General features: G+C 34.8%; 1 protein-coding gene across 5 annotated transcripts in view; it reads right to left on the reverse strand.

Annotated features, from left to right (window-relative positions):
- LOC143252218 (discoidin domain-containing receptor A-like) overlaps window positions 1-14,035 on the reverse strand; it is a 356,540-nt gene extending 342,505 nt beyond the window's left edge. For 2 of the 5 annotated variants that reach the window (XM_076504021.1, XM_076504018.1), the window contains exon 1: window positions 13,403-13,652. The gene's annotated coding sequence lies outside the window, so the exon portion shown is untranslated. Of the gene's footprint in view, window positions 1-13,402; window positions 13,653-13,732; window positions 13,928-13,962 lie in introns of those variants that run through there. The other 3 variants (XM_076504017.1, XM_076504020.1, XM_076504019.1) reach the window with 3 other exon arrangements.
- Window positions 14,036-22,826: the final 8,791 nt, after the last annotated feature.

Here is a 22,826-nt window from a genome sequence, read left to right on the forward strand (position 1 = left end):
CATGTATAATAATCTACCTTCCTACAGCATTTATTTCGTACTCCAGGAAAGCGAAAACACTTTGGTAGATAACATGTCAGGTTATAAACCCAATTTGAAATGTAAATTTTTTTACTGATTCTACACACAGATGTCAAAATTTACTTTTAAGTTTAAAAAACATCAATAGTAACATACCACAGCTAATGATGTAAAAATTTCGATCAGTTAAAACAACAAGATCCCAAAGATAAAAAAATAGTCTCTTATATTTTGAGCTTGCATGAATTTTATTATATCAAAAAAACCCTACTGCCATGAATGCTTTGTCACGCCAGGAATTAACTGTAGAACAACAAATCTCAATTAGCATCTATATTTACAGGGCAAAACTGTAAATGCGTTTAAGTTGAGTTTAAGAACGTTTGACTTTGAACGAACAACTGAATCAAAATATCAGTTCTAGTACTTTCACTAACTTAGAAAAAATATTGATACCTGTAATGTATATTGAGCTAATTCATTGTACGAAAAACTACGCCACTTTTCACTCTAGACCACAGTTTCAGCAATTTGTTATTTTGTTCGTCAGCTATTTAATGGTACACTTCTTTATAGTTTCGGGTTTATGCTTCTGTCTTATGCCTATCAAGAACACAACTAAATCGAATATATACAGAAAAAAACTATCGTTAACGGGTCTTTCTAAACAAAACTTGCTTACTTAACTCCAGTTTGTTGTATTGAATCTCATGTTTTAAATGCTGGTTATGTGGGAATTTCCACCTGTTAAAATTTCTTCATGGGTACAGAGCTTGTTGATTCTGTGTATTACTGTCGGGTAAGCCTGGCTTAAAATATTAGCAATAAACTTTAAAAAATGTATCCCAGTGACATAGCAATAAACCTGGAGTCTTATAACGCTAAAAATCACGTTTTGATATCTGTGGTGGGCACAGAAGGCGAAGTCCGTTGAGTAGTTTTGTGCTTAATGACAAAGGAACAAACATTTGTAAGCACTTAAGTAAAACATTTCTTTCTTCAGTAACTAATATCCTTATAGAAGTGTGACTAGCTTAGAAGTATCTATGTATGGACTGTTTTTAAAGCGATAATAATGAAGAAAGCTTGTCCATTCAAATTACACCTTGAATATTTACAAAACTGAGAATCCATAAATTCAGTTTGCTTTCGTAAAAAAATTTCATTAACCTGTTTATCTAACATACATCATACGTTAATATAAACCATTATTTGACAATCGTCTCTGCGTGGGTACGTATGTACGTGTGTCCGTTTACAATTGGTAAACCAATAGATCGATTGACACCAACTTGGCATATACCCCAAAGGTTCTCCCGGCAAGTGCCATTGGGGAGGGAAGATTGGTGATCATATTTGATCTCTCTAAGTAATATCTTCCCCTGGACTCCTATACTTTCGAGTACTAAATGGGTTCTTTAAGTACCATAATATAAAATGAAGGAACACGTGTCCTTTAATTTTATTACATTATTTTTATTCATTTTGGGTTAAAATACGTACTCATATACCAAATATACTTTTCTTAAGTTCCTATTATCTCTTGTTTAAATTATTAAACTTATTTTATCTACTTGTTTTAAATATTTTACTGGATTTATAGGTATATTAATTTATTAAATGATTCGCTAATTTTCTAACGAACGTTTATTAATAACGTAATCAAGCAAGTTTTATGTCATGATCATTTTACAGCTTTTGAAGAAATTTTTTAACTAGTCTAGTACTGAATTGATTTTAATATTGGCGACATATACGTCAGCGATTCTAGTGTGTACTGCTTGAGAATAAGAGACGCTGCTTATAATTAATAACCTGGACTCCTCTGTTGTGCAAAATAGATTACAGAGCATATTTTAGGACTTTGTATAACGTCGCAGATGTTACGAGAGTTGTGTTACAAAATAACACGTTAGCTTCAGTTTTATGACTGTTGAGAGCTATTGAAAACTACAATAGAGGGAAGAAGATTCAGGTACAAAATAAGGCCTAACTTTAGGCGTTGTTGCTTAACCCCTAGCCTTCGCAAGGAGACTAACACCATGCTCTTTAAATTATGGATGACGTAGTATAATATGTCCTGAAACTGGGTCCCTGTAGCTGGTTCTACCGACAATAAATGAAATTAACGCGGCCTTTGGGATGCGATGTGTTGGTTTATAGCCTCTAAATCTTCATTCATTCTTCTCTCGTAAAAAAGAAAGAATATAAAAAATGCAACAGATATATAATTAATAATATTCATGTGAAAATAAATTACTCTATAGATGTAAAAACATGTTGCTGCTGAGAAATCAAGTTTGAATTTATGATACTTGTTACTTTCAGAAGTTTGTTGAAATATTAAAAGGATACAGGAAACATCTTTGAAGATATATTTCAGTGAACTTTTAGTTTATATTCTTCACAGTGTAATTAGGTTACTTCCATACACGATTAAGATACACGTCTTCAGTCTCGAGATATACTTTTTATTCAGACGTTTCAAATCCACCATTTTTATTTAGAAATACATTTAACAGAATATTATTGGTGGTAAGCACAAAGCTATACAAAGGGCTATCTGTGCTCTGGCCACCACGGGTATCGAAACCCGTTTTCTGGTAGTTTAAGTCTTCAGACATACTGCTGTGCTACTGGGTGGGCATGCCTAATAGAAAACGCCAAAATTCTTATAGGAGAAGCGAACAGTGAATTATTATAACTAACCATAATATAACTATTTTTAGCTATTTTTAAGGTTGTCTATGTTTTCTGAAAATTCAGAGAAAAACATCCGATTAAGAAAAACTTAGAAGTCGTTTTAAAGACACAATATGGAAAATTATATCTGAGTGAACGCTTATCATTTTAATCATTGTTGTCAACTTTATCGTGATTATTGTCATTTGATATTTGTTTAAGGAAAGTTGAATTTATGAAAACACTTTCAGTACTACCAGTAGGACTTCGGAACCTTAGTGGGCTATTCTACTGTCGGTTACATTTAAATTGTTCAATCTATCACAACTGAAAGACCAGCATAAAAAATGACTTGACATTCTGACAAGATTGGAGCAGATATTGTCCCAGTGGGAAGAAAAATTCCTTGGAAATAAGGAAAAGAGTGGCTTCAGTTTGGTCAAGAGAATGATGCTTGAGAAAGACGTAGAATAGTTATATAGTAACTTGCTATACAACGAATAAGATTGTGTGTTCGAATTTCATCTTACATAAGGTGTGACACATCTATTATACTTCTTCGCCTTTGAAAATACTTGAAACAACAGGTCACGGATTTTATCTGCATATGGGAGGATAAGTAAGAGAGGAATAGATATAGTGGACATGAGAGGTAACAGGAGAGTGGATATGGTGGACATGGGAGGATATGTAACAGTGGAATTCGTACTAAATCTAGATATATTATAAGATCAAAAGTTGTTTATTTTAAAGCAAAGGCAATTTTGGCTATCTTCTGTGTCCACCACGGATAGTCGAACCACGGATTTTATCGTTGTAAGTCCATAAAATTACCCGCTGTCTCACAGGAGAGTCCACCGCTGACACAGCGGTAAGACTATGGATTTACAACGTACATTCAAGGTTCGATTCCCTTCGGTGGACTCAAAAGATAGCCCAATGAAACTTTGCAATAAGAAAATTACATACACACACACACTCACAGCAGAACGAGATCAAAAGTCATGGTTTTAAAAAATTACATTATTCATCAATGCTTCGAAACTGGAGCCCGGCATGGCCAAGCGTGTTAAGGTGTGCGATTCGTAATCTGAGGGTCGCTGGTTCGCATCCCCGTCGCGCCAAACATGCTCACCCTTTCAGCCGTGGAGACGTTATAATTTGACGGTCAATCCTACTATTCGTTGGTAAAAGAGTAGCCCAAGAGTTGGCGGTGGGTGGTGATGACTAGCTGCCTTCCCTCTAGTCTTACACTACTAAATTAGGGACGGCTAGCACAGATAGCCCTCGAGTAGCTTTGTGCAAAATTCAAAAACAAAAACAAAGCTTCGAAACTACCTGCTTAAAGAATACATATTCTACCTTTTGGGTCAAAAGATCGCTACTTAAGATCTCATAATATTCCAAGGGATCACCTAGAGTGAGGACAAGATATCGGTCTACACCGTTGTTCCTTCTAATTTTTTCAATCGATGTGCAGAATGAATTTTTCAGTGTGCAAATGTGCGCTTCCAGTTTTGGAAACATTTACCCCTATTTGCAATGCTACCAGTTGGTCATTTGGACTTTCGACTGCCAAGGTCATTAAAGCTGTCAACGTGATGAGGCTCCTCACCAACCATTACTGAGAATGCGCGTGGATGGAATAATGTAGTGCGCGGCACTTGATTGGTTGTTGTGCAGCTTCGCAGCCGCGCACCTCAGAGGAACACTGATCAGCACTTCAGTTAAGTAGTTGCAGTTAAGTGTGCAAAACTTATTTTTATAACCTGACTTAATGCATTGTACGACAATAAGGAAAAAGGCATGTTCGTACTTTTAGCTCCCAAGGTACGAAATTAAAGTAATATGTCTTTCCCAGGACTCATCCCAAATTGCAATAAGCCTGAAAACGTTATACCAGCAAGTATTCCTGCTCATTATTTTGTTATTATATTTAAAACTGTAATCTGAATTTTAATGACTGAATTCATTAAAACACTGTACATCAACAACATTTATACGGAAATGAATAAATAGATGCTAAGGCAATAAAAACAGGTGTTAATACAAACTATACCATAGCACTAGGTAAAGCAGTGATTAAAATAAGTGATGTTTTTCAGCTTTATGTTCTCACATTAATTAAGTTCGTCGTGTATATATTAATATACTCTCTATCAGTTTATGATTTTTATTTCATTTTTTCTAACAATGAATCTGAGGAGTTCTTCCTTCAACTAACTTACAAATGACCCAGAAGGTAACTTGGTGTTTGTTCGTGGTTAAGCACAAAGCTGTCCAAAAGACTCTCCTATGTTGTGCCAGTCATGGGTATCGAAACCTGATTTCTAAGCGCACTGACTTACCGCTGTACCACTGGGGAGAGCAGTATGGTAGCAGCTGGTCACATAGAGATAGTGATTGCAAACATTTGAAAGTTGTTTTTTCTATATAGTTTCACGACAGCGATTGGTGCAGAAGGTTGCTTTTAACGGTTGTAAAAACCTTAACAAAATAAAGTTTCATGACGTATGTGTTTCGCTCAGTGTAAAACATAATAGACATACAAATATGCTAACATAAGCATAGGCAGTAGTGAGTTTATGTAAAGGAAAAAAAGTAAAATTTATTTGCAAACGTAAATGATTCGTTAAACGGTGCAATGTTACTTATTTCTACTATGTAAATTAGAAAACATTAAAAATTCGACTCAGTATGATAAAAATTACCGATGATTATTTAAAGTCTCTGCTTTTGGTGAAATGTTATTATTGCAGAACTGAATAAAACAATGTTTCATTTATTACAACCATGGTTTCGCCCTATCTGATGTTGTTGCCTATAGTTTATTAATTAATTAACTGATTAATTATAAATTATATTAAAAAAGAGAAATATGATATTTTAATTAAAGTCCAATACATTTGAAAGTCTAACAAGATAAATAATTCCTTTTAATTCGAAACTTATTAACTCAGAAAACGTTGAAAGTTTTGTTAAGCATTTACAAATCGCTTGAATAATTAAAATAGTTTCGTTGCAACGGTAGTTATCTTGTTTTTTTAGGATGATTTGTTTTAAATATCGCGCAAAACTACACGAGGGCTATCTGCGCTTTAAGATGAAATTACAGTTTCAATGAAAAGAAAGACTTAAAACTGCAAAGTTTTCTTCTTCACAAAATAAGAAATATATACAGTTGCAAGTTTTAGGGATTACGTTTATAGACACAACCATTCGTACAAAGTTATGTACATGGAAGCTTCTAATACTGTACGAGAGATTTTCAAACTAATTGAAAAGTATCACAGTTTACGAACGAGGGATTAACATTGAATTGGAAGAGATATATTCAAAACGAGTGTTAAAATCAGATATCTCAAAATGTATAGCCTACATTCTGTGGATAAACTTGGATAAATATTGCACTCACATGAGCTAACAGCCCCCCTTTCTTTAGGCCCCATTCCTAATCTACCTCGTGCAATGCAAACAAAAGAGTATACCGGCGTCTTTCAACAACAGCTGTCTCAGGGCAACACTCTTATGCACGTGCCATAGAGTTCAAAGAGAGAGAGTTGATCCCTGATGGGTAGTCTCCTCCACAAAAGGCACATCCCCTAGCAGTGTCGTTGTAAAGAATAGACAGAGTACAACATTAACCACTCACAATAGAGTTGACACAGCTCAGGTAGTTAGTGATCGTTCGCCGACAGTTGACACAAAACTACAGAAGGTTAAATTTCTAAGTTGATAAAGATAAGGTTAAGGCAAATTAGTTGATAACTGGAGGTTTTATGTTACGGTTGTTTTCCCTATCACTTTTATTTTACAATTAGATTAACTGGAATAGCAGGATAGGAATAAACCATGGGGAGTGAGAGTAAGGATCAATTAACATCCATGTTTGTCAGAGAAAATTCTCCAAAATGGACAACTAGAAAGAAAAAAAAAGTTAATCCTGTTGAATGTTACCAGCATCTAGAGTGCTTCCCTTGCTGTGCAGAATTGGACTGACTGAACTGTTTGTTTGTTTTTGGAATTTTGCACAAAGCTACTCGAAGGCTATCTGCACTAGCCGTTCCTAATTTAGCAATGTAAGACTAGAGAGAAGGCAGCTAGTCATCACCACCCACCGCCAACTGTTGGGCTACTCTTGTACCAACGAATAGTGAAATTGACCGTCACATTATAACGCCCCCACGGCTGGGAGGGCGAGCATGTTTAACGCGACGCGGGCGCGAACCCGCAGCCCTCGAATTACGAGTCGCACGCCTTACGCGCTTGGCCATGCCAGGCCCCTGACTGGACTACAACATGTGGTATTGTTACCAGCATCTAGCGTGCTTCCCTTGTTGTGGAGAATTGGACTGACTGGACTGCAACATGTGGTATTGTTACCAGTATCTCGCGTGCTTTCCTTGTTGTGCAGAATTGAACTGATTGGACTGCAACATGTGGTATTGTTACCAGCATCTAGCGTGCTTCCCTTGTTGTGCAGTGAACTGACTGGACTGCAACGTAATATTGTTACCAGCATCTAGCGTGCTTCCCTTGTTGTGCAGTGAACTGACTGGACTGCAACGTAATATTGTTACCAGCATCTAGCGTGCTTCCCTTGTTGTGCAGTGAACTGACTGGACTGCAACGTAATATTGTTACCAGCATCTAGCGTGCTTCCCTTGTTGTGCAGTGAACTGACTGGACTGCAACGTAATATTGTTACCAGCATCTAGCGTGCTTCCCTTGTTGTGCAGTGAACTGACTGGACTGCAACGTGATATTGTTACCAGCATCTAGCGTGCTTCCCTTGTTGTGCAGTGAACTGACTGGACTGCAACGTAATATTGTTACCAGCATCTAGCGTGCTTTCCTTGTTGTGCAGAATTGGACTAATTGGACTGCAACATGCGGTATTGCTCGATACCGCTGTTTTAACAAATATTTATATATTTCTATGTTTTTTGCCAATACGTTTATTGCTGTTAAAAAAGAATGGTTTACTTATAACGACACTGTTTTCTAACATTAGCTGTTTGACGACAAGATGTTCTCGACCATTGTATAAAAGACGCATGAATTTCAAAGACTAGATTTTGAAGAAAACATTTTTTTAATTTTCGTGATATAATTTCTTCTAGGTACATTAACGTTTTGCTACAAGGATAAAAATATTATTCCCAGAAATTTGTTACTTGTTTAGTTTGTTTTGAATTTCGCGCAAAGCTACGCAAAGGCTATCTGCGCTAGCCGTCCCTAATTTAGCAGTGTAGGACTAAGGGAAGGTATCTAGTTATCACCATCCACCTCTAATTCTTGGACTACTCTTTTATCAACGACTAGTGGGATTGACTGTCACATAATAACGCCCTCGCGACTGAAATGGCGAACATGTTTGGTGCGACTAGGATTCGAACCCGCGACACTCAGATTACGAGTCGAGTGCCCTAACCATCTGGCTAGGCAGGGCCGGAAATTTGTTACTGACAGTATTCACTTCGACTACTATGAGTACCATTTTATATTAGGCCTTTTTCTTACACGAGCGCATTAAACATGCTCATCCTTTTGGCCGTAGGGCGTTATAACAAGCACTGAATCCCACTATTCGTTGACTATTTTTTTTTATTATTCATTGTCACAATAAGCACACAATAGCATGCGCAGCTGAACATAGTTTTAAATTGTTTGTTTGTTGATCTAATTATGTATCTCAAGACGGTTGGTATGGGCATTAAAACCTTTTTTAAAATAAAGTATAGAGCAACGTTTTGACCTTCTTACGTCATCTTTAGGTTAACAAAGAGAATTTGTAAACCAGCCGTCTAGAGATAGTTTTACTTCAAGTGAGTTTCCCGTCATCACGAGATCTAATTATATTTTAATTACTAGCTCTGTCATAACCCGGCTCTCCACGAAAACATCTAATTATATTTTAATTATCAAGTCTATCATAAACTGGATCTCCACGGAAACATCTAATTATATTTCAGTATCAGTGCTGTCATAACCCGGCTTTCCACGGAAACATCTGATTCTAATTTAATTATCAGCACTGTTATAACCCGGCTCTCCACGGAAACATTTAATTATATTTTAATTATCAGCTCTGTCGTAACTTCGCTCTACGTGGAAACATTTATGGCAGTTTCAAAACTAAATAAAGTAATTTGCCCTACGTTTGTTGAAAATTATTGGACTGGGAGTAGCCTAGTTGTTTGCGTACTGGAAAGCACTTGGTTTGGTTAGTTCGTGCAAAGCTACACGAGGGATATTTTCGTTAGCTGTTCCTAATTTAGCAGTGTAAGATTAGAGGGAAGGCTCCTATTCATCACCACCTACCCTCCATCTCTTGGGCTACTCTTTTACCAACGAATAGTAGGATTGACCGTTATATTCTAACGCTCCACGGCTGAAAGAGCAAGCATGTTCGGTGTGACGGGGATTCGAACCCTCGACTCTAGAATTACGACTCGAGTGCCTTAGCCACCTGGCCAGACACGGGTCGGAAAACGCCTTGGAGCAATGAGTGTGTTAAAGGAAGTCCTATTATTTAGTCAGATGAAAGTTATCCACGATTTTACAACGTGTGCTGTTGACAAATTGTCTTGTCTATCGGTTCAAAAGTATAAAACATTTGTTCTCTGCCTTAGATTGCCTTCTAAACGTCACACAACTATTTTTATAGAATTGTTTATATTTGTGTGTGTGTGTGTGCAAAGCCAGTTTCATTTTTCTTCTTAATTCAACTGTTGGCTTTATTTGTTTGTAGTTAAGCACAAAGCTACACAATGGGCTATTTGCGCTCTGCTCATCACTAGTATCAAAACCCGGTTTTTAGCGTTGTACATCCGCAAACACACAGCTGTATCTCTGGAGGGGGGAGCAGTTTTAGGTAAAAGATGTGTTTATTCAGCATTTTAATATGCATAGCAGAAATACAAATAACACAAAATATTAACATCAACATCAAATATTAACCAAAGTTATTCTGTAACTCTTATCTTTTGGTTGTCCAAGTTTTGTAGACCTCATACATATATATATATATATTACGGAAAATTAATTCTGATAAAGTTAAGTAAATACAAACAAAAGGAAAGACTGTGTTAAAACAGCAAATCCAATCCTATGACTAACCATATTAGTTTATTAAAACCTATAAACAAGCCGAAACAAAAACAAATTAAAAAATAATAAACAAAAAATTCTGCACTGATTGAAAATATTATGTGTGTGTGTGTGTATATACATATATATATATATATACAGTACAGCGAGTTATGTGCATAAGATAAGAAGAAATTACACACACGTACATTCTCTCTCACTTTACATATACATGTATACATAAACCCATAAATAGACACATTTTGCACACAGATATCAATACAACAAACACATTTTAAAACATAGAAAGTTGCGCACATTCACATGCATATATGTACATACACACACATGTATATATCATGTCTGGCGAAAGAAGTCTGACGTAGTTTAATGAAGGTTCACTTAAACGTAGGTTGCGTGATGCGTGACTCTCGTGCAGCAGAATGACTGCTCTTGTACTGACATGATTAAACGAGTCTATACGAGGGAATTTTAACATCAGACATATAAAAGGCTTTGTGCTAGGTCTTCATTAGCAGGTAGAACAGTGGTCAGCGTTTTGACTATGGCAATATAAGCCTTACTATCACGTGAATAATGGACGTTAAATCTTCAGCAGAGATAACTTATCCAATGTTATGATATAAGGATATGAAGGTGCGCGTGTGTCTATAACACTGAATGTGAATCTCAACATGGATACTAGTTATACGTAATCGAACATTGCCTTAAGTAGGCAGAGCTTCACACTGATGTTCGTTGTAAGAAAATATTAAACATAAAAAAGACACCGAAATAGATATATAGTTTATTATTTTTACGACAAACTAAATAGTGAGCAGATAAAACAAAGATAGATGCACTTCAATGTATGTTTCAGAAGAGACGAAAACGAAACTGACCATTTTTTTTACAAAATCACGCAAGATAGAGAATGGATTGCAATCGTATCAAACACTCTGGTAAGAACAGTTGAATATTGGAGATTTTAAATACATATGTATTAAACTGAATATCTTACAGAGAAAACATGGAAAAACACGATAACATTTCATGTATAACCCAATACTTTATATTTAAGACGTTCTGTATATAAAAGTTATGTAAATAGCATCATTTGGTTCTTACTTTCTGATAAGTGGACAACTGAAGTTGATGAGGTTTTGATTCGTTTTTTTATCTATATAAATATAATAGTATTGTCTGTTGCTTGTCCATGTTACTACTTCGCAGGGCGTGAATGGATCTTCACCAAAATTGGTATCGAAATTCAACAGATCCAAATGAGAGTACATACTCATTTTCACTTCTCAATTTTGCGTTTTAATTTTCTTATAGGCATTTTCGCGTTTTTGTAGCACTATTTTTCCCCTCCCAAGTAAATAGGGTTTCACGTTTTGCAATTTGTATGGTTTTGTTTTGAATTTCGCGCATAGCTATTCGAGGGCTATCTGCGCTAACCGTCCCTAATTTAGCAGTGTATGACAAGAGGAAAGGCAGCTGGCTAGTCATCACCACCCACTGCCAACTTTTGGGTTACTCTTTTACCAACGAATAGTGGGATTGACCGCACATTATAACGCCCCCTACAGCTGAAAGGGCGAGCTTGTTTGGTGTGATGGGGATTCGGACCCGCGACACTCAGATTATGAGTCGAATGTCTTAACCACCTGGCCATGCCGGGCCTTACAATTTGTATAGGTATTTGCACGTTTTTTGTGTGTGTTTTTTTACAATTACACATAATAGAAACAACTTTTCATGCCCTTAAATAATCACGAATTTGCATAACATCAATCCGGATGTTCAACTAGCATATAAACACTTTTTGTTGATGAATTCTGCACGCTCAGAAAATTTTCAGGTTAAGCCATAAAAAATTATCCTGTTCAAATAAGATAAGAAGAACGGCTATAGAAAAAACATGAACGGCTGTTTAAAAAACATGAACTTGAATGTTTGAAGGGTAGTATTGTGATAAAGGTGGCGCTCTTACATATGTATATAGTGAATGATATTAATTTACCGTACAGTACAATCGCATATTTAGCTATTAGTATAAAGGGCCACTTTATAGTAAAGGGCTAAGCGTGACCTAGAAATCAGAGTTCCAGATTGTGAATAAAATTGTCCATAGCTTCATCCTATTGCCGTAAAAAACATCGCGGGCGTGTTATAAGAGTGACGGTCAAATCACACCATTCCAATAAAGTAGCCCAAGAGCTGGTGATGGTAGGTGCTTTACAATAAGTTTATTGGCTCAAAAGTAAGAATGGTTGACGGAAATAGCTTTTGTGTCGGTTTTAGTTAACATCCGAAACTGCACTGTAAAGCAATTGATGAAGAACCCAGAAGAAGAAAAAAATCATACTCTGATATGTATCACAGATAAGTTAGCTCTGTAAAACTAACAAAATTCACGAGGAAAGTCACATCTACCTTGTCATATATATTTGAGTAAAGCAAGTTTTGTTTCCTAACCAGCGTCATCAATCGACTAAAAATAAAAATTACCTTTCCAGAAGCTCTTTGAAACTCAGTTTCATATTTTGAAATATCAGCTATAGCTGAATCTTTTATTGCGAGTTCGAATCAAACATGCTCGCCCTTTCAGCCATGGGGGCGTTATAATGTGGCGGTCAATCCCACTATTCGTTGGTAAAAGAGTAGCCCGAGAGTTTGCGGTGGGTGGTGATGACTAGCTGCCTTCCCTCTAGTCTTACACTGCTAAATTAGGAACGTTTGGTACAGGGAACCCTCGTGTTGCTTTGCTCGAAATTCAAAAACAAACGAATAAATCCAAATATATAACGATAAAAAGCCAGTTTTCCAACTAAACGACAGTCATAATTAACATCTTAGTGCTATTTTTATGTAAGTGAAACTAGTTATATTTGAATTTATTGACTATATACGTTTTCGTTTTATTGTAAGTTGATGTCGTTTTAGCGCAAAGTTATATAATGAGCTATTTGCACTCTGTCCACCAGTGGAATCGAACCCCGAATTTTATCGCTGTAAATTCGCAAACTTACCACTAACCCAGGTGGAACATCGTAGGAAGAAGACAAAAATATAGATATTTCTTCTTGTGTAATAACACATTGTGTGTTACACACAAAACTAGTCAGAGCAGTCTACCTGCAGTCTGAAAATCAAGACGATCTTCCCAATAGTGGCGTAAAAATCTCCACTCTTCAAGTATTTTGGTATTTTTATACCAATGATAAATATTGTATTACTAGCACATGTTATGGTGAAGTGACACTGGTTGTCACTAAATCTAAGTTTTTTATTTGAATAGTGATCTGACGATATTCAGTTGGTTTTTAACTCTCTCTGAATATCAGAAACATATGCACCTTTTTAGTGGATGAAAACAGTTTTCGTTTTGAAATGGTTTACAGATATTTCAATTCTGAAGTTGTAAAAAATTTAAAATGCAAAGTCAGAGTAATAATGGTATTTTAGCAAACATTAAATTGAACTCCCAGTCAACGAGAATACAAAAACAACTTTAGCTAGCAACTCTCATGCAGATAAATCTACTTAAGACAGCTAGATATTAACAAGAGACAGCTGTTCTATAGCTGCTAATTTCCCTTACCTTGTCTAGGTTTGAGGAAGGTGTTTCATTCGGTGCGATTTTCTTTTGTTTCCACAAACCCTGAACGCTGTTTCCGCGCAGTTGCTCTTCGTTGATATGGAGACACAAGTGCGCTATATCTTTGCACGCGAGATAGCGCGGTACTCTCACTATTTTCCCAAAATAATTTTGTTGGGCATTTTGTACCCTTTGAGCTTGAAAGACATTTTTTTGAAAAGTGAAACATAAAAGTTATGGAAAGCTCATGGGCCTCCACAATTTCTAAACAAAAATAGTATCAAACTGTCTTTCTAGTAGTAAACATATAGAGTGAAAGAAATATTACCTTACCAAAATGAATAAGTCTTCAACCACATCATTTGAAATAATTTTCTTCCTTCTTCAAATACATACCGTGAATTTAACCTTGTTCATAGTCGTTTGTTCAATAATTTGACAATGAACAGAGCTATAGTTCCAAATCTTTTATAAACAAATAAAGTCTGTTTTCACAAACACTGTTGTTTTAAGGGACATGGAAAGTCTGTAAATTTTAGTAGATATTGTTCAATAAAACTCACCTCAAATTTCCAGTAGCTCAAGCAACCGTCGTACGGCTGTAATAGTCACGAGGAGTGAATCATTACGAGCACGCAGCGATTGATGTTTTGTTCGAAGTTGGGATTGCTAGCGCCCTCTAACGAGCACAACTTGAAAAACTTTTCCAAGAATAATAATTTAGTGATTGAAGAAGATTGCGAGATGATTTAAAGTCATCGCGATAAATCTTTACTTGATTTACAGGTACGCAGTACAAAAAAAAAACAAAAAAAAAACAGATGTTAATTACGCATAAACCGGTACATACCTAAATTGAAAACAACAACAAGTTTTCATTCTGCATTTAGTTTCATATCTACAAACGTGTTACTAGTATACAATTATGTTAAGGAAATAACTTTATATGAAATGTCAAGGCATTTCAGAAACCTCTACCTTTAGTGTCTCACCAAACTTCATAATTATTCGTTTGTTCGTTGTTAAGCACAAAACTACACAATGGTCTAGCTGTGCTCTCCACTCAACCGGTATCGAAACCAGGTATTTAACCTTATAAGTCTTCGGATTTACCACTGAGCTAATGTGTTTGTTGTTGTTTATCGAGAGATTCTAATTATAAAATAAACTTCCTTCGTATTTGACATGGAACACTTTAGGAAAGGAAAAAAATATATATTTCATATTTTTTGTCTATAATGCGCGTAGAACTTATATAAAAATATGTAATAGTTACGAATTAATAGGTTTGAGATATACAGAGCGCACTAAATTTTGTTTTATTGGTTTTTTAGCGATCAGAAAATTTACCTACTTGCTAATTTTAATATTTATCTATTCCACACAAATGGGGCCCGGCATGACCAGATGATCAGAGCAAAATCACATACCTGCTGTCTCTACTGCAGATTGTCTTATTGAACTTTTTAATTTTGATTTTAAGATTTACTAGATATAGCTATAAATACAAAGACTAGTTTCATGCGGAAGGTTACAGAAATTATCGCAAAAATAATGAAAAATTTGTTTGTTTTTGTTTTTTTGTTTTGAATTTCGCGCAAAGCTGCTCGAGGGTTATTTGCGCTAGCCGTCCCTAATTTAGCAGTGTAAGACTAGAGAGAAGGCAGCTAGTCATCACCACCCACCGCCAACTCTTGAGCTACTCTTTTACCAACGAATAGTGGGATTGACAGTCACATTATAACGTCTCGACGGCTGAAAGGGCGAGCATGTTTGGTGCGACCGGAATTCGAACCCGCGACCCTCGGATTATGAGTCGAACGCCTTAACACACTTGGCTCTGCCGGGCCTTTTCACAAGAAAAGTAGCTTAATTTTATGGTCAGCTTCTGTATTGTTTATTATATAATAAAGGATATCTGAGATTCGTGTTAGTGAAGTAATTATTTGATGTTCAGCTTCAAAGAATTAAAATGAGTAAGAGAAAACTTAATTGTTTCACACAGGCAGTTTTCTTTTAACAAGATTTTTATTGTCTTGAACATCTTTATGTCTAAATTTCTATCCATATACTAGCTTTGTTTATCTAAACGTTTGTTTGTGCATCTGTCTGTACAAGACTCAGATAAACATTTTGCTTTAAAATTTCCATATGCATCTCAGCCAGCAGACTTTTATGTAATATTACTACTTTATTACATATAAATGCATTATATATCCATCTCACATTGTAAACATGTTGTAAAATGGTAAATATTTCATTATATTTTATGATCAAGACTGTTAGGTGTGAAATGAATCCAGTACAATACGAACAAGTCCTTTTGAGGTCCAACTGTATGGATATACAGTTATTATTATTACATAATCTTTTTTATCCTAAGCCTATGGTGAATGTCTGTTCTCTGCTTATAACATGACATTTAAAACTACCAAAACACAAATAATTTAATGTAAGCTCTATGTGAAGTTAAGCTTGTTAAAATAAATTTACTATATTGTTTAGCAGAAAAAAAACAACTTATTAACTCAACCGAAACTTTGATTAATTATGTCATTGGATTAGCCTGTTGCAGCTGTGTGAAGCATATACGTACTTACGGTTTAATTAATTATCCATATTAATTTTGAATTGGCTATAATTACAGCGTTTTGCATACTTGTTCCATTATAGAAACGCCGAACACTTTCTCATGCAGATGACTTTATAAGTTACATGGTGATAAACGCACTTTAAAATATTGTTTTGTTTAGTATTTACAGCAAAAAAACGAAAAATATTAAATAAAAACTTGTATTTGCTTGATTCCGAAGACTCATTGCTTTTGCATATTTGTCCTATCACAGAAAAGCCAAACACTTTCTCAAGTAGATGTCTTTACATATTACATGGTGGTAAACGCAGTTTAAAAGATTGTTTTATTGAATCTTTAAAGCAAATGAAATAAAAAAATAAATTAATATATGTATTTGCTCTATTTCGAAGACTCAACACTTTTTCTAATTTACAACTCTACAGTTTGGTGTAAACATTATAGCTTCTGACGAACTATTTTATTTTTTCCCATTTTCAATGCTGTTTCTTGATATAGACTTTTTACTGTTATCTGTAGGCAACTCAAGAAATGAAAAAAAAAAGTTAAGTGTTTTTCTAACTGAGACTGCTGAGCTCAGGCAAAATTTCGATTTTGAGTCGTGCTTACAAAGTGTGCAACTTATAAATCCAAGGTCTCGTTGGTTAGAGACAGATGGAATTAAAAAAAAAGAATTTTGAAGAAGACATTGTAGAGATGTTGGAGGTCGAGTATTTGTGGTTACACAGGCATAATAAATTGTGAGAATATTAAGTTAGGCTTACAGAATGCATCTGTAGAATATTTTGCTTTCGTTAGATTTTTAATCCCACTAGCAAAAACAACAACAAAGAAAAATAAACACGCGTGTGTTCTGCTTTTCTGTTCAAACACTTTCTGATACACTTTCGACACATTAGCAATTTCATAATTTTGGTTATGTACAAGATGTGTGCAAATGGTTTTATACAAGTTGAAATGGTACAGCTTTTAAACGAAGAAAACAAGAAACATTAGATAAAACATACACTGATCTTCCCATAATGTTTGAAACCGTATTAAAATGGCTTCCTTCACATCTATATGCATATTAATTATTCATCAAACATTTTGATAAGAATGTCTCGTTTTCTTGATAACCTCTTAGAGCTTAATAAATGTAGCAGAACTTTGGATTTAACGAAATTACTAAATGAAGCTTATCGTGAAATATTACGAGATTGGTCATGTAGGTGAATTTAAGTGTAACGTAACTGATAACCGTAGGTGAATGAACTTGTATAATAAGATTGGTAAATGTAGATTGATTTAGGTGTGACGTAGGTGGATGTGTGTGTGTAAAGAGAATGGTAAACGTAGGTAGACTGTTACAAGACTAGTAAGTGTAACTAGAGGTGGGGTGTGAGCTACGGATTTGATGTCATTCTATAACTAAATCCTCTCATCCTATAGAGTAAAATAAAATACAACTAAACCCTCTCATCCAGTGGAGTAAAATAAAATACAACTAAATCTTTTCATTCTGTCGAGTAAAATAAAATACAACTAAATTTTTTCATTCTGTCGAGTAAAATAAAATACAACTAAATTTTTTCATTCTTTCGATTAAAATAAAATACAACTAAACCATCTCATCCTGTCGAATAAAATAAAATACAACTGAACCCTCTTTGCCAGTCGAATAAAATAAAATACAACTAAATCACTCATCATGTCGAGTAAAATAAAATAGAATTAAATCTTTTCATCCTGTCGAGTAAAATAAAATACAACTAAATTTTCTCATCCTGTCGAGTAAAATAAAATACAATGAAACCCTTTCATTCTGTCGAATAAAATAAAATACAACTAAACCCTCTAGTCCTGTCGAGTAAAAAAAAATACAACTAAATCCTCTCATCCTGTTGAGTAAAAAAATACAACTAAATCTTCTCATCGTGAAGAGTAAAATAAAATACAACTAAATCACTCTTCATGTTGAGTAAAATAAAATACAAATAAATCACTCATCATGTCCAGTAAAATAAAATCAAACTAAATCTTCTCATCCTGTCGAGTAAAAAAATAAAATTAAGCCCTCTCATTCTGTCGAATAAAATAAAATGCAACTAAATCCTCTAATGCTGTAGAGAAAAATAAAATACAACAAAATCTCTCATCCTGTCGAGTAAAATAAAATACAACTAAACCCTCTCATCCTGTCGAGTAAAATAACATACAACTAAACCCTCTCATCCTGTCGAGTAAAAAATACAACTAAATCTTCTCATCATGTTGAGTAAAATAAAATACAACTAAACCCTCTAATGCTGTAGAGAAAAATAAAATGCAACTAAATCTCTCATCCTGTCGAGTAAAATAACATACAACTAAATCCTCTCATCCTGTCGAGGTAAAAATACAACTAAATAACTGATCCTGTCGAGTACAATAAAATACAACGAAACCCTCTCATTCTGTCGAATAAAATAAAATACAACTAAACCCTCTAGTCCTGTCGAGTAAAAAAATACAACTAAATCCTCTCATCCTGTCGAGTTAAAAATACAACTAAATAACTGATCCTGTCGAGTACAATAAAATACAACGAAACCCTCTCATTCTGTCAAATAAAATAAAATACAACTAAACGCTCTAGTCCTGTCGAGTAAAAAAATACAACTAAATCCTTTCATCCTGTTGAATAAAAAATACAACTAAATCTTCTCATCCTGTCGAGTAAAAAAATAAAATTAAACCCTCTCATCCTGTCGAGTAAAATAAAATACAACTAAAACCTTTCATTTTGTCGAATAAAATAAAATACAACTGAACCCTCTCATCCTGTCGAATAAAATAAAATGCAACTAAACCCTCTCATGCTGTAGAGAAAAATAAAATACAACAAAATCTCTCATCCTATCGAGTAAAATAACATACAACTAAATCCTCTCATCCTGTCGAGTAAAAAAAATACAACTAAATCACTCATCCTGTCGAGTAAAATAAAATACAACTAAACCCTCTCATCCTGTCGAGTAAAACAAAACACAACTAAATCACTCATCATGTTGAGTAAAATAAAATACAACTTAACCCTCTAATGCTGTAGAGAAAAATAAAATGCAACTAAATCTCTCATCCTGTCGATTAAAATAACATACAACTAAATCCTCTCATCCTGTCGAGTTAAAAATACAACTAAATCTTCTCATCCTGTCGAGTAAAAAAATACAACTAAATAACTCATCCTGTCGAGTAAAATAAAATACAAGTAAATCTTCTCATCCTGTCGAGTGAAATAAAATACAACTAAACCCTCTCATCCTGTCGAGTAAAATAACATACAACTAAACCCTCTCATCTTGTCGAGTTAAAAATACAACTAAATCTTCTCATCCTGTCGAGTAAAATAAAATACAAGTAATCCCTCTCATACTGTCGAGTAAAAAATACAACTAAATCTTCTCATCTTGTCGAGTAAAATAAAATACAACTAAATCACTCATCCTGTCGAGTAAAACAAAATACAACTAAACTCTCTAATGCTGTAGATAAAAATAAAATGCAAATAAATCTCTCATCCTGTCGAGTTAAAAATACAACTAAATCTTCTCATCTTGTCGAGTAAAAAATACAACTAAACCCGCTTATCCTGTGGAGTAAAATAAAATACAACTAAATTACTCATCCTGTTAAGTAAAAAAATATAATTAAATAACTCATCCTGTCGAGTTAAAAATACAACTGAATCTTCTCATTTTGTCGAGTAAAATAAAATACAAGTAATCCCTCTCATCCTGTCGAGTAAAATAAAATACAACTAAACCCTCTCAGCCTGTCGAGTAAAATAAAATACAACTAAATCACTCATCATGTCGAGTAAAATAAAATACAACTAAACCCTCTAATGCTGTCGAGAAAAATAAAATACAACTAAACCCTCTCATCCGGTCGAATAAAATAACATACAACTAAATCCTCTCATCCTGTCGAGTGAAAAATACAACTAAATCTTCTCATCATGTCGAGTAAAAAATACAACTAAATAACTCATCCTGTCGAGTAAAATAAAATACAACTAAATCTTTTCATCCTGTCGAGTAAAATAACATCTGCAAGAACTTCTTATGGTTTGTAATCTTTATTAATTAAGCTAATAATACAACTCTTTTTTTACCAAAATTATTTTTAGCTGTAAGTTTTTGTTTCGAAAAATAACTGGGTTTACGCAGATGACGTAGTTTAAACTGTAAGTTTCACGGTTGCTCGGTGACACGGGTTTGATAGATTTGAAAAGATCGAAGGGCTAAATTTGACAGTGTCTTTATGGTATGTATAATTTGATGAGAGATTTAGTATAAAGAAGGAATTTTAAGGAAATAACAATACATCTTCTTCCTTTTACACCGAATTTAATGTTTAGTATATTATAAAAAAACTGGAAAATGTCCATTTCCCACTTTTTCAGTTTCATCATTAATCTTGGACAGAGTCTTGAAAACACTATAAGAACACACATGCAAATATTGATCAATCGAGAACCGCGTGTATTTCCCAATAAACTGACTGTCTGCTGATGTTAACGTAAAAGGCACAGTCGAACGGCCATTCTGAATAAAATACGTCAGTTATATATGTTTTATTTTTAAGAATTCAACTCATTTATTTAATGGAATAAATGTATTTATTATCCTTAAGAATCAAATGACATCCGAAATGCTAACAGCTCTGAATAGTGAAAGGTTTGTTTGGTTTGTTTTGAATTTCGCGCAAAGCTACATGAGGGCTATCTGCGCTAGTCATCCCTAATTTTGCAGTGCTTACACTAGAGAGGGGCAGTTAGTCACCACCACCCACCACCAAATCTTGGACTACTCTTTTACCAACGAATAGTGGGATTGACCGTAACATTATAGCGTTCTCAAGGTTGAAAGGGCGAGCATGTTTGAAGTTATGGGAATTCGAACCTGCGACCCTCATATTACGAGTCGAGTGCCTTAACCACCTGGCCATGCCGGGCCTAAGAGTGAAAGATACTTTTTTTTTAATTTAAAGTTTCTGGTCTTGAAGAGTAACTACTATTTACACAATGGAACAAAGTTGTATTTTTATACTTTGTTCTTTTCCTATACATGAGGGGATGAGCCAGGCGTGGCTCAATAATTACCTCACTTGCCACTGTGGACACGTTATGAAAAAGTGATAACCAGTAACACTAGTCGATTAAAGTTGGGTGTAGATATTAGATGCTGGACTCTCTTTGATTGACAGTTCTAAATAAAGGGCAACAAATGCTATTCTGGATAAAAATACCAAATAGACACTATAACCAACGAAACCGGTACTGAAAGATTGGAACCAGAGCAAGAACACGAGACACGTGCGAAGATACTCTGGCCTACCATGAGATACATACGAATATACTCTAGACAACCATGAGATACGTGCGAAGATATTCTAGTCTACCATGAGATACGTGCGAAGATATTCTAGCCTACTATGAGATATGTGCGAAGATATTCTGGTCTACTGAACTTTATTCAAAATAAGATTAGTTATGAAGAAACGATGTCTTACTTCATAAAGTTCCTATAACTTAAAGTGTGAAGCCCAGCACGACCACTAGGCCGCGCTCGATTGTCTAAACAAATGATGAGAAACTTTATTTGAGAAACTGCATGGCTATACAGGTCAAGGGTGCTTAGTGATGGTTGTTTTTCCTCTGGTCAGCTATTCTAAATTAGGGATTGTTACGTTTGAGCCTTGTGGGTTTCAGTCCTCGCGTCTTGGCTACGTTATATATAAAACTCCCTTCCTTCAGATTATAAATTCCAAGTATGGTTTCACGTTAGCTATTATTTTAAGATACAAAAGTCCAGAGAGTTAAATTTTCATTATGACTTTACCCTATATAATATTGAACAACATCATCAACGTACTGACTCCCAAACACCGTTTATTAGAAAAACATAGCAGCAAAAACAACAAGAGTGTTATTTCAAATCATTGTCTAACCTTGTTTCACGTCAATATACATGTAAATAATCATTAACCAACATTCGTTAGAAATTTCATGTAATGTTTTTCTTATTTATGCGACTACTGTGATTGTAAGGAACTGTGTAAGTTACAAAAATGTGATAATTCTTTTGCAAAGTTTGAAGAAAATTGCAGTAAAATATATTGGACTGGACCAACTTAAGGCTATACAACTTGACCATTTTAGGTGGGTGTTGGCCTCTGAGACCATATTTAAACAGAATAAAAACACAGAAGACCATTGAAGCAGTATCAGGTAACTTGGGAGGCACATAGTAGAATACAACTGATCTGATCACGGTTTTCTTCGATCGTATTTCTTAATTTAAACATAGATCGATTTTTCAAATGTGTCTGAAAATTTGCGAAGTATTGACTTGTGAGACTTCGTCAATTTAAAATTTTCGTTTATTATCCTGTTAGCGGTTTTGAGTTTCATTCCAAACGTATTTTGGTTTGGTGGAGTGCTATTCCGTGACCATAGGTTTTGGAGATGAAAGCGTTGTTTTGGATTATGTTAGGGTGCAAGTGAAGAGTTTACTGCTCTACTAATTGGTCTACTGGAGAGAACTGAAGTCTCCCTTCTTCGAAATATAATGATTTAAATCTAGATTTTCTAATGACTTAGATATTTCCCTTAGAAAAGGGTTGCTTTAATACCCCAGAAATAAATATTTCCTTTCCGAAATTTTACTGTCAAATGGTCGAGAATTCGCCATGGACCAAATATGAAGGCGCCGAACAAGTCGCCCGTGGCGTCACTTCTTCTACCTTTAGAAATAACCACTGACTACTGCGTAAAAAAAACACATATTACACACACTGTAATTGACC

The sequence above is a fragment of the Tachypleus tridentatus genome, chromosome 6 (genome assembly GCF_004210375.1).
Source record: "Tachypleus tridentatus isolate NWPU-2018 chromosome 6, ASM421037v1, whole genome shotgun sequence".
In the NCBI taxonomy this organism is placed as follows: domain Eukaryota; kingdom Metazoa; phylum Arthropoda; class Merostomata; order Xiphosura; family Limulidae; genus Tachypleus; species Tachypleus tridentatus.